The following is a 12,304-nucleotide window of genomic DNA, read 5'->3' as shown; positions in this document are numbered from 1 at the left end:
TTTTAGCTTACCGAATGTGGACCTTTGATTATTTTACTTTCAACCATATATCGTACATCACCAACAGTTAAATCCCAGTTATAATGTCGGAAAATGCGGCCACAAACACAGTTGATGAAACACAGATATTGAGTGTTGAATGGAGCTTAACCGCTCTAGGACAATTGTATTTGATCAGAAACAAAAGCAAATTAAAAACTGATTTTGCTATTACAAAAGAGACCCATTCCTGCACCTTGGCTGGTTTAAACAAAAGTGGTCCTACGAAAGGGCATTTTAATGGAGGACACATCACCGAAACCTATGGACCCTTGGGGTTCTCTTTCACAGACTCCCCACTATTATCACATTTCTTTTCATGCCCTCTTCTTTACTCTTAGGTTTCCATTGGGATATCCTAGACTCCATGAACTGCTTATTTTAGTATTTACCCATTTCTCTAACGTTGAAAGAGACACTTACCAAGCCTTCAGAACTACCAAATGCAAAATGACAATCAAACATTCAATGTCAATACCAGTCTATGAAGCCAAGTAGATTAAACAACATTTAAAAGAAGCCTCGTCCATTCTTTCGGGTATTTCGGCAATTTCCAAGAAGACCCTATATGAGATTAATGCATTAGGACTGCAGCCCGATAAGAGATGTGCGATACAAGAAGATATAAGAGGGGAGGTTGTTAGAATATGTGAGATCCACCGTTGGATTAGGTGTAGATCTCACAGTTAGATCTTCTTGTGGGAGATTAGGCCAGTTGGTTAATGAGGCAACCCACTAGAATAGGCAGCTAGATTTAATTAGTAAGTATATCAGATTAGAATATTTCATCATTATCTCTTTCCATAGTCTGCTTGATCTCTTTCTATGTTTATCATGTATGTGCTCAATATAAGCACACCTTGAGCTCTATTGTAAATCATCCAAGAATTAGTGAATTCTTCTCCTAATTTTGTCAGAGGCTTCATCTGCCCATAAATGAGATGCATTGCTACTACATAAGGCCCTTATTGGCCTTCTGAAGGTTTGCGTCACTGGGAAAGGAAGTGAATGCAACCCTGAAGCAAGGTCAAAAATGTCAAAAATAGATTGGGTTTTATAAACCCGGCCTAAAGCTTCTTTACCAATTGTAAAGTAGAAAGAAACCGTGAAACAGAACTGCTTCGTTCTATGCATTGGAGGGTGGACTTAAATCTTTAACCAGAGAAGAAGGGCAGTTTGAATGTCATCCAACTGCAACAATTTCTTCTTCTTTTTTCGTTAGTCGTAGCAATCCACTTCCATATTGTCGGGGATAAAGGATACTATACTAAGACCATGTTCGTTTCAGATTGTGACAACCTATAGTGACGGCCCCAACCGATTATTGACCCAAAATTAAACAAAATTTTGGGCCAATAATCGGATGGAGTCTTCACAATAGGTTGTCACAATCTGAAACGAACAGGACCTGAGTGAATAGACACATCTGGGTTTATGTCACACAGGGCATTCAGAATCAACTGCCATGCCTTAACTATTGAGACCTGAGTTGGAATTTTGTTATGTTACTCATCGGATAACAGTTGATGGAGACTTGGTGATATAATAAATAGTTTTTTATTTCGTCCCAGAAAATGTGGGCACATGACTCGAAATGTTGAAGGCGAAATCTTGCAAATTACTATGGCACATGACTTGAAATGTTGAAGGTGAAATCTTCCTAACTACTTCACCACTAGGCTTCAAAGTTCATGGGCATCCTACTAAAATAGGCTTCAACTAATTAAATATCTTAAAAACCTCTGGCTCTCTTTCCATACAACAAACAAGCACATTTGTCTCTACTAGAATAATAAAAAATATGACAATATTAGGAATTGATGAGGCAGAACCTGCCGAAGAAATACCTCTAATACTAGCAGTTGATTCATAGTTGAAAAACTTGGATGTCCAAGATGGTGGCGGCACATATTAGCAAGAGCTTCCACTGATCCTAATATGCAGAACCAGAAATCACCACATAAATGGTTACAGTGAAAGAAGATATTTTTGCACTTCAAATGTGTGAGATAGGAAAAGCTGAACTCCTAAGGACATCTTCACCATTGCAAGGGACAAATTTTCTTTAACTAATCAAGAGTGAATTCCTGAGCTGCAAGCAAAGTTCATGAATGAACCCATAATTCAACAAAAAATATTTGATAGAAGAAGAGGATCAGCTGAAATCTGCCCAGAAATCTAAAAGCCTTACTAAGTTCTTCCGCCAGAAATATTGGAAACTTGTGTTATTATGAGTTGTGATATTTTTACAGGTTTTATTTAATTATTGGGTAAAGTTCAAGTAGGTTTCAATGGATTCCTAGTAGTTTACTTGCATCAAGTTGGTATCAACCATCAAAGCAATTTTAGTTCAGATAATCACTCACGGATTTGTATTGGCACCAAGAAGGCTATTGATCCATATGGAAGGTGGATCAGTTGGAGCAAATTTTCTAAAAGGTGGCTGGGCAGTTCAAGATGAGGTTGATGGGCAGTTCAATGCATCGTTTAAACTCTCCCCGTAGAAGGAAGATAAACAAGGAAAACCAAAAAATAAAAGAATTAGAAGTTGACATATTATGATAAACCAACGAGGACCGAAGGGAAATATTAATAATCATAAACCAGAAATTAACAAGTAGAAAAATTGACAGACTTCCGAGCAATTTATGGCCTTTTCCAGAGGTCAGGACATGCGTACTCCTCACTGAACTAGCTTAATCGAATCTCCTCCCTGGATCTATGGATGTTGGTCACCGAGATGACGCTGAAGATTAAGGAGAATTGTCGCCCAATGAGCGACCACAAGGACAATATGTTGTTGAATACTACGGACTCCTCTAGTCACGCCCTTAAACAATCAGTCATTTCCTTCCAGAAGTCAAAGCGTAGCATATAGAAACAAATACCAAAGAGCTAGCCCCTCAGAGTCAATAGAGTGAAAGTTGTTGACTCAAAAAGATCAGCAATATTACCAGGATGAACCCTACAGACAACCAACAGACCAAAGATGAAGTACTAGATCTCACACGTGAAACTATAGTACAGAAATAAGTAATCCACAGACTCCGCATTAGCCAAGCACAGAGCCCAGTGGTTGATGATGATCTTCTCACGACTTTGGAGGTGATCCATAATAAGGATCTTATTAAGGCATGTCGTCCAACAAAAGGCATTAACCCTGTGTGGAGCAAAGCTCTTCCAAGCCCTCCTAGCAGTAGAAAAGACCAACTGCGACAACATTATGTATAGAACGACTTAACAATGACTTTTCCTTTACAGGTCCCCTTCAAACCCATGCCTTTTGATGTAGGCCGAATCAAGCCTAAACAAAACAGAGGCGACCAGGGCAACCTCCCAATCAAAGAAATGTCTTCAAAAATGCACTTTCCAATCCACTAACCCATTCTGCCTGTAGAAAGATGAGCCCATGTTGGCCCAATGTCCGAAAGCAACCATAGAGCCCCTGGAAGTCCAATTTCAGGGGTTGAAGCCGCACCTGATGTCATGCCAAAATCCCATCCTGAAAGGCAACATTAGATTTCAAGTTGTCTCTCCACATAGTAGTACCTTAAAATCTATACTAATTAGAAATTAGAACACTTCCAGCCCCCAAAGTTTGAACCATACTTCACATTAATGATCATTCTCCAAAGACACTCGACAATCTTTCTCTTCTCACCATCTCTCCATCTCCTAAAGTTCCCCCACCGAACTGTAGTACGGAATCATCCCCAAAGATCTCGGTCAGGGGAGGCATATGCCAAAGAATACCCCTGCTATCATGCCCAAAATTTCAGAGCCAACTCCCACGCAGCATATTCAATTCTTTCAACAATCTAATGCCAAGCGCACCCTCTTCCTTGGGACAGCAAACCTCTACCAAACTAACTAAATGATATTTTCAATTGTCCTCATCATTCTAAAGTTTCTTTAGAGCTGCTCAATTCTATCAATCACCACTCTAAGACAATCAAACAAAAACACAAAATATATGCGTAGGTTGTTAACACCACCTTGATCAATGCGATTCTTCTCCCCAATAAGACTCTTTTCAAGGGGGGCAGTCTTTTCTCAATTATTTAGATAACAAGATCCCAAAGGACCTCCTCATGAGATCGATCGGGATGATAATCTTGGAAGCTGACTTCAGTGAGGAAGAAATCAAAAAAATGCTCTGTTCACTCTAAAAAGGGATTGGGCCTCAGGGTCATACGCCTTCTATGTGGGTTTTTCCAAGAGTGCTAGGAGATGGTGAAAGAAGACCAGATGAAGTTGTTCCTGGAATTTCATAGAGGCCTAATGTTGGATAAAAGCACGAGAGCTACCTCCGTAGCCATTATCACCAAGAAGGGTTGGCTTGGGTATGCATTGTATCTCGTCATCTTGGTGCTCCATCTTAATCAATGGATCCCCCTTCTGCTTCTTCAAAACTTCTCGGGGCCTCTGCTAGGGAGACCTGGTGCCCCCCTTCTTCTTCATGTTGGAGAAGCGGCCTTGTCGAGGAACTCAAAGTAGGAGAACAAGAGTTGATAATTTCTCACTTGCAACTTGTCAATGATGGATGGGTCTTCAGTTGTGCGGAGGCGCATCTACTCATAGTAGGTATCACAAATACAAGTGAGGTTATCATCCTAAGAATAGAGACTCAATGTATGCTCCCAGATGTCCTTGGAAGTCTTGAGACACATCATCGTGCCAGCTATTGGGGTTCCATACTGTTACAGAGGAGAGTCCGGATCGGTGCATTATCCTGCTGCCACTTAGCATATGAGGGATCTGTGGAAGAGGATCCTTGTGGAAGAGGGAGAATCACGCTCAATGAAATCAACCTTACTTCATGCCAGAAGATAGGTCTCAACAGCCATACGCCAAGGAAGATAGTTGGACATGTCGAGATTGATAGAAGTCATCGGTGGGAAAGGAGCCTCCATAGAAGAGGAAGAACTAGAAGAAAGAGTCGATGGTGGAGGAGCCGTGACGACAAAAATAAGGTGAAACTCACAACCACAACTACGGAAGATGAACAATAGAGAAGAGGAAATCAACACAGGGCGGCTCTGAAACAAAGACATATCAAAGGGAGACATAGAACCTCGAGCCACAATGAAGAGAGCAACCGTCATAGGGAATCAGCCTCAAAACGTCAAAAGAGAGGATGAAGAGGAGAATTTATACCATTAAAAGGAGAGTCAAGAAGAAGAAATGAACAATAGGGTTGGATATGGATAAGGGATTTGGGAAGAAAGTGTCTTCCTCAAATGGGATGGTGATGAGAGAGCATGGAAATATTATGATGTGGGGTTGTGATTTGGGGATTGAAGGTTTTGGATGGAGATTTGGATGGAAAAGGGTTAGTAAGATGGAGAGGATACTTCTAGTGGCGGTGGTTATGGGTAGGAGATTGGGGATTTGGGACTTGGATGGAGATTTGGGGAACTCTTACGGCAAGGAGAGGAGGGGTGGAGAGGTTTACAGAGTGGATGGGTGGGGAGGGTTACGGCAGGAAGGTGTGTGTGTGTGTGTTGGGGGGGGGGGGGGGGGGGGGGGGGGGGGGGGGTGTTATGGCGTCGGGTTGTGGCATGAGAGATCGAGGATGTGAGGAGGCGTGGGGTTCGGAGATATATGAGGCGTGGGGTTTGGGGTGAGGGATCGAGTAATGTGTGGGGTTGGGGTTGAGGTGAAGAGGGATGAGGGTGGAAGAAGAAAGGGAAGAATGGAAGGATTGCTTCTAATGGTGGTTCCCTAGGGCTCTGATAGCATGTTGAGAGAAAAGAGAGGAGAAAAGAATGAGAAGAATGTATGTGACTTAGAGAGCTAAACTCCCCCTCACTAGTGTGTGTGTCTATATGTCAAAAGAATAGTACAATGACCAAAATGCCCTTAGGCACATATCCACCTTCTAATAGTTTTTGACATTCATAATATCCCCTTTGATCCATTCTCAACTTTCCTAAACGAAGGTCATACAGAACACATACAACCCTAGCGCTCTAACACTCCCCCGGCCCCCACCCCACCCCACCCCAACCCAACCCACCCAATAGAAAACAATGAATTCCTCATGTCCTCCTCTGAGAAGGTTTTTCAAGCATATCTCTGGACTCAAAATTCAACTTCTTAAAGGAAACGCCATCATATGCAGGAAGAGTCCAACCCTATGAGGAGTAGAGATGTTGGTGAGAAGAGAAAATCTCTAAAGAAATGGCATCATGATCCTCTACCTTCAACTCATCAATGAGGACTGACTGGATCTTATTGCCTCGGCATCTGGCACTAGCAATACTATGAAACTACAATGTATTCTTATCACGTTCTTTCAACCATTTAATTTTCCTTTTGATCCTTTCCCTGGCATTTACAGAACAAGCCAAGGGGAGAATCCCCTCATTTGAAGATTTGCTGATTGTAAGGATTACATCATTTGCTTTCTTTAGCTCCTCTGAAGTTCAAAATTCTGCAAAGATCTTTTTTTTGCATTTTAAATTAAAATCTAACCAACGGAAAACAATATGCAAATTTCTACCTTTATTTCTACTCTTTGAGAGACACTCCCCCCCTTTTCTGTCTAGAATCTCTAGATATGGATTTGGTAATTGTATGTGCCAATAATAATATACCTTTCAATATTATTTACTGGATACACGGATGGGTTTTCCATCAACCTATCAGGTTATACAACATCTGTTTCTTACATGAATACATGTATCCCTCATATGCAGACCTTCAACAGTTTAATTTGTTCTAATGTGACATTGTCTGTGCAAAGACTCAAAACAAGGATAGTACATCAAAAAGAAAAACATGTCCATGTTTATCTTGCATAAACAGTGTTTGGTAGCACAAACTCTCAGCATCTATTGGAATTTTGATAGGAAAGTAAAGCCAATTCTTTGTTTGGTTTCCAATATTGCATTGAGATTCTAGGAGACTCCTCAACATGTTTCAGATATCATTATTATTTTTTTGTCCATGTGATGCCCATATAGCATTCAGGTCCCCCTTCTCACTTTCAAACCAAATTCTACCAAAATGGGAGAAATTTGGTAGAAAAATCTTAGAAATGGTGTTTTTTCTCTCTTTCTCTCTCTTCCCTATCTCTCTCTCTCTCTCTCTTCACTCTATATTGATAATGACACTCCTACTTTTTCCACTACTCTCCGAGTCTTTGCCGTGCAACCAAACACTACTTTACCACTATTCCACTATTCTCCGAGAGGTAATTTTAGACAAATCAAATGCTTGTATCCTCCCTTTTGACTTCTTATTCCACTAATCTCGGAGCCACCCCCGCGCATCCAAACATAGAGGAAGGTTGTATCCCCCATGAATATCCCAGCAAAACCATTTCTTTTTTATCAGTCAAAAAGGAAGATCATCACCTTCTGATAAAATTTGAAGAACCAAGGAAATTAATAGCTAGAAAAACCCCAAGCTATATCAGTTAAATGCTAACGGTATAAACATCTCACCCATCTATTGTAACAAAAGAATATGAAATATAAAGCATACAGTTATACCGTAAGGGCCCATTTGGATACCCCTTGGATTTGGTTTTGGAGGTGAATTTGGATTTCCAAAATCCATGGATTTGAAATCAAGAATTTAAAATTCACAAATTTATAAATAATGCCATTTGGATGACCACGTATAGATTTGGATTTCAAATCTTTTTTTTTTGTTTGGATGCTCTTTGGATTTGAATTTGAAATCTAACAAAACCAAAAAGGCCTAAAATACTTGATATAGGGGCATTTAAGCCATTTTCCATGATCCAGGGGTATTCTAGTCATTTTACCCTATATGGGGGTATTTTGATCATTTTTTATGTCATAAGGGTGTTTTAGTCATTTTTCATGACTCAAGGTATTTGGTCATTTCCCCCCGGTATAGGTGTATTCTGGTCATTTTGCATGACCTGGGGGTATTCTAGTCATTTTACCTAATATGGCGTATTTTTATCATTTTTATCTCATGAGGGTATTTTTAGTCATTTTAGTCATTTTTATGAGCCATAGGTCATTTTTACTTCATATAGGGGTATTTCGATAATTTTTCATGATCTTTGGGTATTTTAGTCATTTTACCCTATATGAGGTTATTTTGATCATCTTATGTCATAAGGGTATTTTAGTTATTTTGCACGACTTAGGGGTATTTTGTCATTTTTACCTGGTATAGAGGTATTTCTAGTCATTTTACCTAATATATGTGGGGTATATTTATCATTTTTATCTCATGATGATATTTTTAGTAATTTTAGTCAATTTTTTATGAGCCATAGGTCATTTTTACGTGATCTAGGAGTATTTTAGTAATTTTCCATGATATTGGGGTATTCTAGTCATTTTACCCTATATGAGGTTATTTTGATCATTTTTATGTCATAAGGGTATTTTAGTAATTTTGCACGACTAGGGGTATTTTGTCATTTTTACCTAGTATAGGGGTATTTCGGTCATTTTGCCTGACTCGTGGTTTTCTAGTCATTTTACCTAATACGATGTATTTTGATCAGTTTTTAATGTTATGTGGTACTTAAGTCATTTAACACTTTTTTGGTGCATTTTAGTCATTTTAACCCCTTACGGGTCAGATTTAGATTTATAAATAACCTCTCGCATAAAGAATTTATAAATCCAAAAAATTACACTAACATGAGGAATTTGTAAATCTTGTGGATTTCACTCAAATATAAATTCAGATGTCATAAAGGCTTGCCAAACGCCGAATTTGGATTTAAAAATTCAAATTCACCTCCAAATCCAAATGCAAGGGGTATCCAAACGGGCCCTAAATGTACAAATTGTCCCTGGAGGCTATTTATTGGATTCCATAAAACCACATTTCATGCCTAACAGTAACTAAAAAATAATAAAAACAGGGAAAGAGAGAAAATTCGAACAAGATACCTTCAAAGATAGAAAGTAACCCTAGCTGAACTGAAACCCTTTGGCCCTCGTTTGGCCGAGAAATTCTCCCCAAAACTGACCTGATCGATCCAATGGAATGGACTTCTAATCCTTGGATATCTGCCACTCAATCGACGGCCATGATGTGTTCACAGATCGGCAATATGAACCCTCTCATGAGGGGTTTGGATGTGGAGAAGAGAGTAAAGAGGGATAGTTATCCTTTCTAGTTGGGAGTTGGGAGTTGGTCTCGAGAAGAAGAATGGTATGGAGATGTGAACGGGTTGTTTTGGGGTCCAGTAAATTCGCACCCTCTGCAGGATAATTCGCACCCCTTTAGAGTGAATTGACGTCAAAAAGCATTAGACTCGGATAAAGACGACCATTGTCATTAGTCATTACCAAGGAAATTTGGTCAAACGGTACCTCAAAATATCTGAAATAGTGAGATGGACCCCTTGAATTTCAAACTTGTCAAAGGGTTCCATTTTGCTTTTCCTGACAAGGTTTTTGACCGAAATACCCTTCCACCCTCAAAATACACGTTAAGCCATAAAAGGGGATAAAAAAGTGTTCCCTTCTTTTTCTACCAACCCTTTACCTTCCCCAATCCCCGTTAACGCTTGGAACAAAAAAAAGGAGAAAATGTGAGTTTTATTTTTGTCCTCTTAGGGTTTGTGCTTGTAACCCCTAATATCTCATTTAATGCGTTTGATAACTCTGTCTTTTTATGATGGTGTATAAGGGTGTATAAAGGGTTTATAAGGGTTTATAAGGGTTTATAAGGGCTCATAAGTGTTATTAATGTTTGATGGCCCTACCATTGAGTTGAACCCTTGCTATGTATTTCATAATTGTCGTGATTAGGGTTGTCTAAGGGTTCATAAGGGTTGATAAGTGTTATTAATGTTTGATGGCCCTACCATTGAGTTGAACCCTTGCTAGGTATTTCATAACTGCCGTGATTAGGGTTGTCTAAGGGATTATTCAAAAAATAATTCCTTATTTTTTTGCTTTAATAATCTCATAGAAAACCCCCATTTAGGTACTGGAAACCACCTTTTAGTCCATGACCCTATTTTATTCCAATCTGTCCAATTGAAAATACCCTAGATAAGCTTCATTAAGCCACAACTTTATAGCCCCTTTTAGAGTCTTGAAGTTTATGTTTGAGAGTTTAGAACCCCTATGTAAAATTATAGAAAAATGCCTGAATCAAATGGTTTCTCTTCTTTCACACTATGATGGACATTTGAAGGATGATGTTTCTTGGGACTATGTCGAGGGGAGGAAGACATTGTTATCGATTTTTCGCCGAATTAATTTTGATGAATTTGAAAGTGCAATCCAAAGAAGAAATGGTATAACAGAAAAAAAAATGTTTTACTATCGATCAAATGTCGATACGTTGTTGATCCATATATAATCACTTTAATCGACGTTGATGATGATGTCCTTCAAACAATGTTGAGGATGTTTAACTGAGACATGCTCAATTCTGTGATGATATGCATAACGAAAATTATAAGTGAGAACGGTATTAATTCATTGAATTCGTTAATGCTACCCCCAAACAATATTTGTATTAGTAGAACCTCTATTAATCCTAACATTCCATCTACTTCGATTCCGCTCCAAGAACGAGCACACGAAAGAGAAAATGTCAAACTTCGCCCACGTTTTGAAATGGACTAGCAAAAAGACTACGAAAGTGAATTTGTAAGTGAAGAGATCATTGATACCAGTATAGGAGGTGGTCCAGGAGAACGCAGCATAAGGTACTTTTGTTCTTTGGTAATCTTTCAAGACTTCCATAGTTCAAATTATGAATTAATCATATGGATTGAGGCTGATTATATATTTTTGAACTATACAGGTCTCGATTTGACTTAAATGAAACATTAGCAAGTGGTTTGCATGCTAACCATGTTACCGGAGGTATAGATGAGTTACAAAATGTTGGAGATCAACGCAGCATAAGGTATTTTTGTTCTTTGGTAATCTTTCAAGACTTCCATAGTTCAAATTATGAATTAATCATATGGGTTGAGGCTGATTATATATTTTCGATTTATACAGGTCTCAATTTGACTTAAATGAAACATTGGCAAGTGGTTTGCATGCTAACCATGTTACGAGAGGTATAAATGAGTTACAAAATATTGAAGATCATGAACGTCGATAATGTTTTTGAAAATGATTTATGTGTAAGGGGTTTAGATTATGAAGAAGAAAGAAATGATGATAATGATGATGATGATGATGATTATGAGGAGGAGGAGGAAGTGGAGGATGAGGATGATCATCATGAAAACACCGTTGTTAGTCCAACCGCTCAGCCTATCAACAGAGGCTACAATTGAGGCTTTCCTATCAGAGGGGGTACTCGTATCAGAGGTGGTACTCGGTTCTGAGTGACGGTAGTGGGCCAATGAAAGTAGATGGCATGTTTGTTGGAGCCCAAGAGATAGAAGCTAATTAATACATTAAAATTTGACCAGTTAACAGTTGGGGCAATGTTTTCTAACATGAGACACTTCAAGAAGGTTGTTCGAGAATATGTTATTCAACAGAGATTAATCTTTAAGAAGACAAAGTCATCACGCAAAAAGTACTCCGTTCGATGCAAGGAAGATGGTTGCAAATGGCGTATAACGGGTGTGAATCATATGACTTTTGTGGTAGTGAAGTTGTTTGTTGCCGACCATACGTGTACAGCTAAAATAAGGGGCAATGATCACCCTCTCGTTACAGCAGCTTGGGTAGCTGAGACATGTTTACGTTTATTCGCTCGCCCTTAGGACGTCCGTACAAGGATCATAAGAGAATATATCAAGATGCATTGGGGTATAATTATTAGCTATTGGAAAGCGTACAATACGATGAACATCACACTTGAGATTATGTGTGGGAATGTCGAGGACTCTTACCGTATATTGCCCGCATTTGCAGTTGAGATAGTGGGCAGAAATCCTGGAAGCTACATGTGTCACCTCGCTGCCAACTTCCGGTCCGACTTCAAAGATCTTCTACTTGAGAATTGTTCTGGAGAGCCGCAAGGACATTGAGGGAGAGTGTTTTTAAAGAAACAATGGAGAAAATTAAGGCAAAGAATAAATACGCACATAAGTGGATAAGTAACATTCCGAAGGAAAACTAGGCTAGTTTTTATTTCAAGGGGGATAGGTATGATGTATTGACTACGAATAGATCGGAGTGTTTCAACGCTGTCTTAAAGGATGCCATAAAATTGCCGATTGCATCATTGGTAGAGCACACTCGACATCAGACTACCCAGTTCATTCAGAAGCGTCAGAAATTAGGTAGTAGTTGGCACACAAAGTTGACTCATTACGCAGAAGAACGTTTGGAGT

Source organism: Tasmannia lanceolata, unplaced genomic scaffold, assembly GCF_043159265.1.
Source record: "Tasmannia lanceolata isolate RefF3 unplaced genomic scaffold, GAP_Taslan_0.1 ptg000044l, whole genome shotgun sequence".
In the NCBI taxonomy this organism is placed as follows: domain Eukaryota; kingdom Viridiplantae; phylum Streptophyta; class Magnoliopsida; order Canellales; family Winteraceae; genus Tasmannia; species Tasmannia lanceolata.
Note: the sequence above shows the minus strand (reverse complement) of the source record.